This window comes from Bos indicus x Bos taurus, chromosome 23 (genome assembly GCF_003369695.1).
Source record: "Bos indicus x Bos taurus breed Angus x Brahman F1 hybrid chromosome 23, Bos_hybrid_MaternalHap_v2.0, whole genome shotgun sequence".
In the NCBI taxonomy this organism is placed as follows: domain Eukaryota; kingdom Metazoa; phylum Chordata; class Mammalia; order Artiodactyla; family Bovidae; genus Bos; species Bos indicus x Bos taurus.
In genome coordinates, this window is record NC_040098.1 from 15,880,485 (window position 1) to 15,891,714 (window position 11,230).

General features: G+C 48.2%; 1 long non-coding RNA gene across 1 annotated transcript; it reads right to left on the reverse strand.

Annotated features, from left to right (window-relative positions):
• Positions 1–7,489: 7,489 nt before the first annotated feature.
• On the reverse strand, positions 7,490–9,050 carry LOC113882045. Its single transcript, XR_003508264.1, has 2 exons — positions 8,961–9,050; positions 7,490–7,771 (listed from the first exon to the last, which is right to left on the reverse strand). It is a non-coding gene; the product is annotated as an uncharacterized LOC113882045 (long non-coding RNA).
• Between the last annotated feature and the right edge of the window lie 2,180 nt (positions 9,051–11,230).

Here is an 11,230-nt window from a genome sequence, read left to right on the forward strand (position 1 = left end):
CTCCTTCAGGCCCTTTTCTCCACAGTCACTCCCAACCTCCATCCTGGGGAGCCCAGAGTCTTTCCTAGGATATCTGTAACCCCAGGGCCTGCTTCCCCCTGGAGTCTGTGCTCTCTACCTTTTCAGACGCCCTCCTGCCCCTCCTGTCTTTTTTATCACCTGAGTCATCATCTTTCGGGACCTATGCATGCCCACTCAGTCCAGTCCGACTCTGTGACCCCACGGACTGTAGCCTGCCAGGCTCCTCTGTCCATGGGATTCTCCAAGCAAGAACACTGAAGTGGGTTGCCATTTCCTCCTCCAGGGGATTTTCCTGATCCAGTGATCTAACCTGAGTCTCTTATTTCTCCTGCATCAGCAGGCAGGTCTCCTGCATCAGCCAGCAGGTCTCCTGCATTGCAGGTGGATTCTTTACCTCTGAGCCACTGGAGAAGCCCTTCTCTTTCAGAAAGTCTCCTCTAAATCACCAGCCCTGCTCTTATAATTTTTCTTCCCCTAATCAGCACCATATCATTATAGTAAAGAAATGGGATGATTGGAAATGCTTATTCGTAAAGTTCTATTTAAGTTTCTATTAAGAAATTAATGTATAAAAATATTTGAGAGGGTACAACGAATACTATTGAAACTATGATACCAAGTTAGGAAATAAAATACTGTAAATACAGTCAAAGTCTCCTGTATTCACCTCCCTAGTCGCATTCCCCCTCTCCATCCTCCAGACCTAACCAGAAGCACTGAATCGGGTTTTTATCATCCCCACACACTTCTATATCCTTGATACATTATTCTTTACTTAGGTGGTTCTCACTCTGCACAGTAGTTCAGGGCCATAAAAAGGACCACACAAGCTCAAACTATGCAAAGTCATATTAAAAATCAATGGGTATACATGTGTTCCCCATCCTGAACCCTCCTCCCTCCTCCCTCCCCATACCATCCCTCTGGGTCGTCCCATACCTGTGGCGGATTCATTTTGATATTTGGCAAAACTAATACAATTATGTAAAGTTTAAAAATAAAATAAAATTAAAAAAATAAAAATAAAATAAAATACACATTAAAAAAATAATAAAATTTAAAAATAAAAATAAATAAATAAATAAAAAATCAGTGGGAAAATTTATGACTTCATTGTGACTTTAAAAATGTTTTTGTTGAAATAGATAGCTAGTGGGGAGCTGCTGTATAAACAGGGAGCTCAGCAAAGTGCTCTGTGATGACCTAGAGGGGAAGGATGGTAAGGGGAGGGAGGCTCAAGAGGGAGGGACTATATGTATAATTACAGCTGATTCACATTGTTGTACAGCAGAAACGAACACATTATAAAGTAATTATCTCCAATTAAAGATTAAAAAACTGGGGATAAAACATTAAAAAGTTCTCACTATAGGTTATAGGAAATGTATAGGGAAACATACAGGAACGTTCTTTAAAACTAGTAAAAACAATGTTCAAAATATTAATTTTATGTAATTCATTTAATTTAAAACATTAGAAACATTAATTAAAATGTTTTGTTTCTTTGTTAAAAAAATTCTCAAGAGTAGTTTGAATAGTGCCTGCCTTCTCATCACATAGATAAAGGGCAAACATCTTTCAACTCTGTTTGTTTTTTTTTTTTCATTTTACAATAAAGAGCAAATATCTTTTCCATCCTTCCTAAGTTTGAATTTTATCCTTTGCACTTCCAATGTCATAAGTCTCTCCAAGAGTTCCTTTACTGTGAAGTTTGTGCCCACGTCACTTCCTCTGAGATATCCTCGCCCTTTTTATCACAACCTCATTAACGTCCATGAACTGTCCTTCTCTAAGTTCCTCTGGCCGCACATGTGTAGTCTCCCGCGTGGCAGCTGAGTCCACACACCCACGGTCAGCTATTTCTTCTGTAACTCCGCCGACATTTGATTTTTTTTTATTCTAGTCCCAGGGCTGTCAACTTTTTGTGTCTTTGCTATGCTTTCACCCCGTTGGCCGTTTTCCTCTTTAAATGATCCATTTTTGCAAAATGCCACCACCAGGAGACACGGAAGCAGCACAGAAGCACACGTTGCTGTCTGTGCACGAGCTGGTGAACACACGTGCGACGACCAATCACTGCAGGGGTGAAAGACGTGACGTGACCAGCTGCTGACCACGAAGCACGGTTTTGTTTTGTTTTTATTGAGTGTTACATGGGATGAAGAACTAGCGTCAGAGTTTGCGCCTTATGCGATTACTCATTGCCAACATACCACGGTAACTTAAATGTAAACTGTGTTGTTGGGGGACAGGTTTAACCCAACCATGATAATGGAAATCCGTGTGTATTCCCATGTATACATACACATAAGAATGTATATATGTACGGAATATATTAATCTATGGGAATTGGATATATACCTGAAATAGGAGGGCAGGGGGCAGGGCACAACCTTTAAAAGAATAGCCTGAGGATATGACATAAACTAATTGGAAACAAATAAGTCCAAGATCCAGAAGATTCGACTTCCGGTAGACCTTGATCCTTGTTATATGCTCATTGTAACACATTAGCATCTAAATGACTCACCCACCAGTGCTGGGACAGTTCTGAGACCAACCATAAAAAGCTAAAAAGTGGGGGAAATCCCTGCCCCTTCCCTAAAATAATTGGAATAATCATCTCACTCATTAGCCTGTGAAATTACCCAGCCTGTAGAAACTAACCACACCAAATTTCAAGGCCCTCTTTCTGGCCATCTGAGATGGCCCACACTCTGTCTGTGGAGTATTTCTCTCTAAATAAAGCCACTGTCTCCAAATTCTTTCCCAACGAAGTAAGAACCTTACATTTGCTGGCAGCGTATGTGTACACATGTATATGTCGGGGAATTGTTCAAAGCAACGGCTGCCTGCACTTTATTCTTCTTGTGTATGTCTGTCAAAACAACATATGGAATTGTTTTTCATGCTTTAAAATTTCATATAAATGCTAATTATACTGCACGAATATTTCTTTCTCTTCCAACTCTATTTTCCCTCTCCTGTTAGCATATTTATGTCCATCTTCCCTCAATGAGGCCAAGAGCCACCTGAAACCAGGAGCTCTGATTCTCCCATCAGCTGAGGAGCTCCCCGGCAACAGGGTCTAAGCTTCCCTTTACCTGAGCTCACCTGAGAACCCAAGAGGTGCCACCCATGGGAGCACTCAGAGAAGAATGGCTGCGACTCACAGCAAATGGTTTGGATTGGCGTCATGCTCCAGTTGCTGGAAAAATCATGCCAGGACAGCCTGCCAGATCCCTGTGTGCAGGGATCCTCTCCCCAAGGGCATCCTGCAGCATCCAGCAAGCCCTCCAGGCTGCAACTGCTGGCTTTTCCCGTGTCCACCTTTCATGCCCTTTAGAGTTAAAGCAATTTTAATAACACCCAATTTTCTCAAACGCTGGAAAGGGGTTACAAAGGGAGTGTTAGTAGCACCTCCTTTTCCTTCTTGATTTCCAGATGGGTGTTAAAAAGTCATTTCGTCTGATACTTGGCCCCTGGCCCCAGGAGAGGCAGCTAGGGAAACACTGTTGGACCTGGAGCTGGTGATTCAGACTACAAGCTTCCCAGTTTGTGAGGAAATGAACACAAGTTCACTGGCCACTTCTGGGCGTCTGTGGATGGATGAGTGCATGTGTGTGTGGATGCCTTTGTGATGAAAGTGAGCATCATTTAAACATGCCTCTGTGTAGGGCTTTGCCCCTGAAGAGATACAATTAAGGGTGTGTGTGTGAGTGTGCATGTGTAGGTAGGTACATGCATGTCTGGTATGTTCACAGTTTGGCGCACTGTGGGTCTCAGTAAATAAGCAGATATTTGTTGAGTCAGTGTACCCACCACTCACCACTCAACAAGGCTGCACGCTGTGTACATGCCCCTTCTGTTCTGTGGGCACATCCACTCTCTGTTCCTACTTCCTGTCCTGAGAAACCAGCGAGAGCTCGTCCAGTATCAGTGTGTGAGCAGGGTGTGTTAGGGAGCTATGTACCTACTGCCTCAGGGTGTCGTGTGTGTGTGTGTGTGTGTGTGTGTGTGTGTGTGAAGAATGGATCTCCATGTGTGTGAGTGGATATTTTCACCTGAAATCAAAACCTACTGTCAGATGTCAGCCCCCCTACCTCAGGACAAAGCCCCAGGTTGGGACCCCCATGCACCCATCTCATCCCCACGCCTCCCAGGCTTGGCAGTGTTCCCCCCGCCGAGCTGGGCTGCACAGCTTTAGCCCTCGCCTCCTCCCAGTGCCCCTTCAGCAGTGGAGCAGCAGCCACATCACATTCGACCAGACAAGAACCTTCCTCACCTCGTGCAGGTCATCTCCACGCTCAGACCTGGGCCCTCAGAACTGGGGCACAACTCAGTGGAGCTTTACAGGGAAGAAAAGACTATCCCTTCCCCAGTATGCCTTGGCACACTCAAGTGTGTGTGTGTGTGTGTGTGTGTGTCTGTGTCTGTGTGCAGGCCTGCGTGCACTGCCAATGCCTGGCCTGGTCCCACGCCCAAAACTGTGGGACAGATTTGATTCTGCTCTGATGTGTTATCTGGGATTCCTTTCTGGCGACTGCATCAGTGACTGCATCTGGTGACTGGCCAGCCCGCCTATCTTTGGGTATGTCTACCAAGCAAAGAAAGATTACGAACAGCATCTTGTAGGGCTTAGAACCTGGCTGGGAGCTGCAGAGTTAGCACAAGTCCCAGACTCAGAGGAACTAAAAGGAAGACATCAGCCAGGGGAGGGACATCATCCAGGCTTGGGGCAGCCAGGGAGAGCTGCACGAGGAAGGCAAAAGTCTGCTGGGACCAGAGAGTGAGGCAGACCGGTCCTCTTTTTACATACATATATATATATATATATATATATATATACACATACATACACATAAATATATACACATACATATATATATATATATTTGGCTGCACCAGGTCTTCTGCATTTGGAATCTTTGATCTTCATTGCAGCATGAAAGATCTAGTTCTCTGACTAGGAATCGAACTTGGGCAGCCCCATGCATTGCGAGCACAGTCTTAGCTCCTGGACTACCAGGGGAGTTCCCAGATTGCTCTTGAAAACGGGCAAAGTCTTTTCCAATGGGGAGCCACGCAGGACACCAGGAGGAGGCTGGTATGATATAACCAACATCTACAAGCCAGCCTAAACATCACTGAGCACTTTCATAGGGCAAGCAAGGCGGGTTGGTGCACATCCACGTAGCACTCCCGGGAAGCAGGCAGCCAAGCACCCACTTGGCATCTGTGGAGCATCAGATGTGTGCCAGGCACTGTGCCAGGCCCAGCAGGGTACAGACAAGGAGAGAATCTTTCACAGACCCGAAAGCTGAGGCCAGAGAGGCTGGCTGTGCATGGTCAGGACCTAAGCATGCAGGACTGGAACCCAGGTCAGCCTAACTCTGAATGCTACAACTTCAGAGAAAGCCGATTATGGCGGAGGGAGTTGGGAGTGAGTGAGGAAGTTGGGGTGCTGGGCTGCCCGGGGGCGTCCTGTAGATGAAACAGAGAAAATGACGGCCTGGTTAGGACCTGTGGTTTTCCTGAAAGGTGTCTCAGAGTTTGAGAGAGATACTGAGATGCTGGGGTCCATGCCACAGCAGCAGGGTGAGCGTGAAGTGGGCATGCAGGTGGGGAGGTGTGGGCAGCCTCGTTCGTGGCTGGTGAGCATGGCTGGCTGTCTCCTTCCTGTGGACGTCATCTCCAAGGCACCTGCAATCAGTCGGTGAAACCTGCCTCAGTTCTGAATCCATGAATACATTTATAGGTCATCACTGTCCGCCAAGTGCCTGTTAATGGCTCCATAAAACATGTCTCATTATGGCAGCAAGGCTTCCAGCTCTAAAACCCCTTTTGATTTTAAAAAACAAAGTCTTAAAATCATGTTTTGATGAGAAAAGGATTCACGCTGACATTTCAAAGTGGCGATAGAGGAGGAGGGGATTCCTGGTGTTCCCCACCACCCCTGCCCCCGGCCCTGCAGGGGTGTCTGAGGCACGTGAGACTCCAGCAGGAAGTGGACCTGTCTGTTCCTATTCCTGGAGGTTGCTATGAGGAGCATTGGTTATCTTAGTCCATCATGTGCTCCCTACCCGCCAACCCCGGCATCTGATGTTGTCTCTAAAATCACTGTCATGACAAATCTCACGGAGCCTACAGATTGATTAAAGATCTGGGCCATCTTTGGGCTTTAAGCATGGGTGCGGCTGTCATTTTCATTTTGCTGCCGTTCGTCCCTAAGATTCTATCTCCACCCCACTCCTCTATCCAAGTCTGTGTTTCCAGCAGCCCTCTGGAGAGAGCATGATTGCCACTGGGTCTCTTAACCTTAATTAGCACCCCTCCAAACTTGGGATTTCTCTGTGCTTCCCTCCCTGCCATGGCATCAAATTCTTCATTGACTGAGTGCCCATCTCCACCTCCTGCAGGCCTCTAGGGTGCTGGGGCAGGGACTGGAGGGGGCCTTACTTACGGACTCTAACTAATACCCTCCCTTACTGTCCTTCCAGATAATTCCGGCAAGAAACAAAGGAATCACATTCAGTGTTCCTTTCCAGAACCCCCTCTCCCCCAGGTATCAAGTGCTCTCAATGTTAGCTCCATTATTGTCAAATCTGCCCCTTCCTTTCCTCTACCCCATCCTGGTTCAGACTCTTGTCATCACTGGAGTAGATTACTGAACCCTTGAGGAACTTCCTGGTTCCACTGTGTCTTCCTCCAGCTTTTGGAGGCCTCTGGTGTTAGTCTAACTTCCACAGGGGCCACTGCCTTCAGAATCAAGACCCGACTCCTCCTTCCCGGTGACATCGGGGCCCCTGCTGTCTAGACCTCCCTCACTGTGGGTCCCACATCTCACCGCACACCACACATACCGAATGCTGGATGTACAAACAGGGGCTGCTGTTTGCTGACCCTGTTGACCCCTTGCCTCCACCAGTGCTAGTTCCTCCAGGAGAGAGTCCTTTATCCCTCCCCTCCAACACATCCCACCAACACATACACACTCACCATCGCCCTCTCCCTCCCTCCCTCTCTCTCTTTCTTTAGTCGCTAAGTCACGTCTGACTCTTGCGACACCATTGACTGTAGCCCTCCAGGCTCCTCTGTCCATGGAATTCTCCAGGCAAGAATACTGGAGTGGGTTGCCATTCCCTTCTTTGCACCATCCGCCTGCCTCTAAGATAAAACCTACTCATCCTTCCAGGCTCTCATGGAATACTGCCACACTGCAAAAGTACAGAGTATTTCCCGGTCCCCTGGGTAGAAATAGTCTCCTGCTGTCTTCTCAAAACAATTTAGTTTTACCTGTGAGCCAGCATTGATCACACTTCATCCTGTATTACATCAAGTCCCCAACACTAATAATAATTAGCATTGATTGATTGTTTGGGCTAATCGCTTACCGTATATTATCTCAAAATTCCCAAAAGGACCCTGTGAAGCAGATGAGTTTTTCCCTATCTCACGGAGGAGGAAGTAATCTCAGGTAGTTTAATTATATGCCTGAAGTCACACGGCCAATAACTTGTGGCCTCGTGCCAGAGGGTGCTGACCCCAGAGCCCACACCTTTTACCACCTCCACAGGCGCCCAGGAGGTCATGGATGGGAGTTCAGCTGCGATGCTTCTGTGTCCATTTCCGCCTTCAGCACAAAGCGAGGTGCATGGGGCGGGTCGCTGACCCTGTTCAGTATTGATCGACGGATCCATTGGTGACAGAGGAGCAGGGACGTAGAGGAAAGAAAAGAGAGGAGAACCTGCTGGGTAGACAAAGAGAAGAGATTCCAGGGACCTCTTAAATCATATACCTTCCTTCTTGCCATGCCTCAGCTGTCTCCACTGAAATATTGCACTTCCGCCCATATTCATTTTCTAGGGCTATTGTAACAAAGCACTGAAACTGTCATTTAGTAGCTAAGTCACGTCCGGCTCTTTGCAACCCCATGTCCATGGTATTTCTCAGGCAAGAACACTGGAGTGGGTTGCCATTCCATCCGCCAGGGGATCTTTCTGGCTGAGGGATCGAACCAGCATCTCCTGTGTCTCCTGCACCATAGGGGGATTCTTTACCCACTGGGCCACTGTAATCTATTTATCAGACGATAACACTTAAGAATATAGGTCTTTAATAGCACCAAGGACCCTGTAATCATCCACTACTGAGATAAAAACCCCTGGGTTTGTGACAGGCTCGAAGAAGCACTGATTTCTGGGTCAACGTTGCCGTATGATGAATCCCTAGTTCTTCAAGATATTTAACTCATGTCATTTTGAGACACGCGAATTGACAGCTGGGGATGAAGACAGAGCGCGAACAAGAAGAGAGGAGCGTGTGAAGGAGCCTCAGGGCTGGGGTGCTGCCAGGGGGAGTCCTGGCTGTGACAGCTGCTTATGATCCCACCCAGATGTCCTGTGCCTCCTTTTCCCCAATCATGTCTAGTATGGGATTATCTGATGGTGACCCTCTCCAAGCAGGGAAACCGTGTTTCCCAAAGTGAGCCTTAGCCACCCTGCGTTGTCTGTCTCTTCCCCCACGGACTGCCTGTTCACCTGTCCATTAAATCAGGAAATTAAGAATGCATGATTTAAAGCTAGATAGCTGTGTGCCTCCCCTGTCTTGACACTGGGTATTTCCAGGTGCGCCTGGTGGAGTCCTGGCTGCCCTCTGAACACTCAGGTAGCTCTAGCCGCTGCAGAGACCTTAAAGGGCTTGCTTCTATGTCTAAGGGTCCTGGCTGCTGTGTCTGGACTTCTCCACAGAATCTAGAAACCTCAGGGCCTTCTCATTTGAAATGAGGGAAGGACTCTGGATGGAATAGGACTGACCATTGAATAGGAACATTGCTGGAAAATGCTGTTAAATAACAAACCAGTGTCATGGTTATGACTGTTGAACCCATTTTACAGATGAGGAAACTGAGGCCAGGGACATCAAGGTACTTCACTTACCCTGAACAGCTGTTAAGTGGTGGAGTTGGGTCTGTCATGCAAGCATCCGGCCCTTGTTCATAGGGTACTGTGTCTGGACCCTCATGCCAGCCTCCACCACCAGCCGGAGCAGGCTTGCTACATCCGGTCCTTGTTCTTGGTGTGTTGGCAGTTCCCATTTTCTCTGCTTCTGCCATTTCAGGTGAGAGGGCGTAAACACTGCTCAGCAAACTGGCAAGAAATAGCTCTTGGCCTTTCTCCCAGGCCAGTCATGATTTATGTATCACACGGGGTGCTGAAGTCACGAGGCCACACTTCCCCAGCTCTCATTTAATGTCTCCTTTGCTGACCCCACCAGCATTCTGGGACCAGCGCAAACTCCGGAATGCTCAGTCTCAGGCGTAGGAAGACAGTGAAGGTGGGCGTTATCCCCGGCCCCTGACTCCCTCTGCCTCTCCCCTCCCTTCTCCAAACCTTCCTGAGACCAGACAGAGCTTGGAGTGGAACAGGGAAGGCCCAGCATGGCCTGGAGGCGGGCACTGGCACTGGGCTTGGCTGACACCCACTCAGGGTCTGGGGCTCACGGACCGGCTGGCAGGTGCTGGGTGGGAGGAGGGAGGGCAGTTCCTTCTGCCCTGAAAGACGGACTCGGGGCCCCACCTGGCTTGCTGCTCTCCCTTCACCCCTCCCCTCTTTACTCTTTGTCATCTCTTTCTCCTTTATTTTCCCCATCCCTGTGTCCACTCTTCTTTTCTCATCTTGCCATAATTTCTACCTCTGCCAAGAAAATTTTGCCCCTGTCATTTTGTCTCTTTATCTCTCTCCCTAACTTGCTTTCTTCCTTAAAAAAAAAAAAAACAAAAAAAAAAAAACCTGGATCCCTGGGCACTAGAACTCGGTTGAGAAGTAGAACATCTCTCCACCCTGCCCCAAGCAGGATCAGTCCAGGGTCAAGTCAAAGCAGGAACCCACGGTACATGCACACCCCAGGAGACCTGGCTCTGCTCTGCTTCTGCCGCCGAAGCTGGGGACCTGCCTTGGGGACGTGTCTTCCTTTCTCACTTCCCACATGCATGGAGAGAGTGTTGTCTGGACTAGATGCTCTGACATCATCTCCCAGCACAGACACTCTGTCATCCTAGGGAGATGGGCATAAGGGAGGGGACGAGAGGCTCCAGGTTTCAAATCCACAAGCCCCTTTTCTCTCCTCCTGCCTCTTGGGGGTTCCAGGCAGAGGTTCCCAAAACTCCAAACCCTGCAGCTCATAGGAGGCTCTCTTACTGTCTCACATCTGAGGTCCCACTTTTATGGCTCTGTAGCCCACTTCCTGGTTAGATGGTTAGACAGCAACACCGATTCAATGGACATAAACTTGAGCAAATTCCAGGATGCAGTGGAGGACAGGGAAGCCTGATGTGCTCCAGTCCATGGGGTCATCGCGAAAAGTAGTAGACGACTTAGTGATGGAAAAACAACAAAGCCCAGTTCCTTTGGGCAGAGCTTCTCTCATAGACATGACCAACAAGCAGCTGTGCACGTGTTCTTGTAAGAATCTGCCTGCGGCCCCAGTCAAACATTTGTACTGGTCCTCATCCTCGAACCTGGCACCCCTGGATAGCAGGGGGCCTGAGTGTGGGACCTGGCTGAAGGTCAGTGAGGTGGATACAGGGGGCGGGACTGTGGGAGGGGGTGCCTGGAAGCAGGGACGTGAGATGGAAGCTCTTTCCCGACTAGACACTCTTGCCGGGAGCCTGGCTGGGATACAGGAGGACTCTCAGCTTTGGAATTTCTCTGGGGAACAGAGCCCAACCCACCTATTTAAAGAAAATCAGCTCCAAAAAAGAAAATGGAGCCCAAAGAGATTTTTTTCACCCGGGACATAGTATAAATCTCATCTGACTCCAAAGGAAGGAGGAGAAATCTCATCCATAATCTTGATGAATTGGAAACTTAATAAAATCCAACCCAGCCCAGTGAAGACTTAATTAGTGGCAGGAGGAGAGCTTCATCCCCTCCTTTGTCTTTGGGCCATGGGAACTGGGGAGATCGGCCCTCCCCACTCCTAAAGAGACTCCTGGCTCAAGTTTAACCATTAAACTGGCTGCTCTAATTCAGGGACTGTCTTTGAACAAGTTAGAGAAAGAAAGTGTCTTCCCTCTCTCTCTCTCCCTCTCTCTCCCGCTTTCTTTTCTCCCTCCTTTGCTTTCTGTGCATGCTTGTCTGTGTGCGTGTGTCTGTGTGTCTGTGTGTGTCTGCACGTGTGTATAACCGTCACCACAAACTCAGCATCA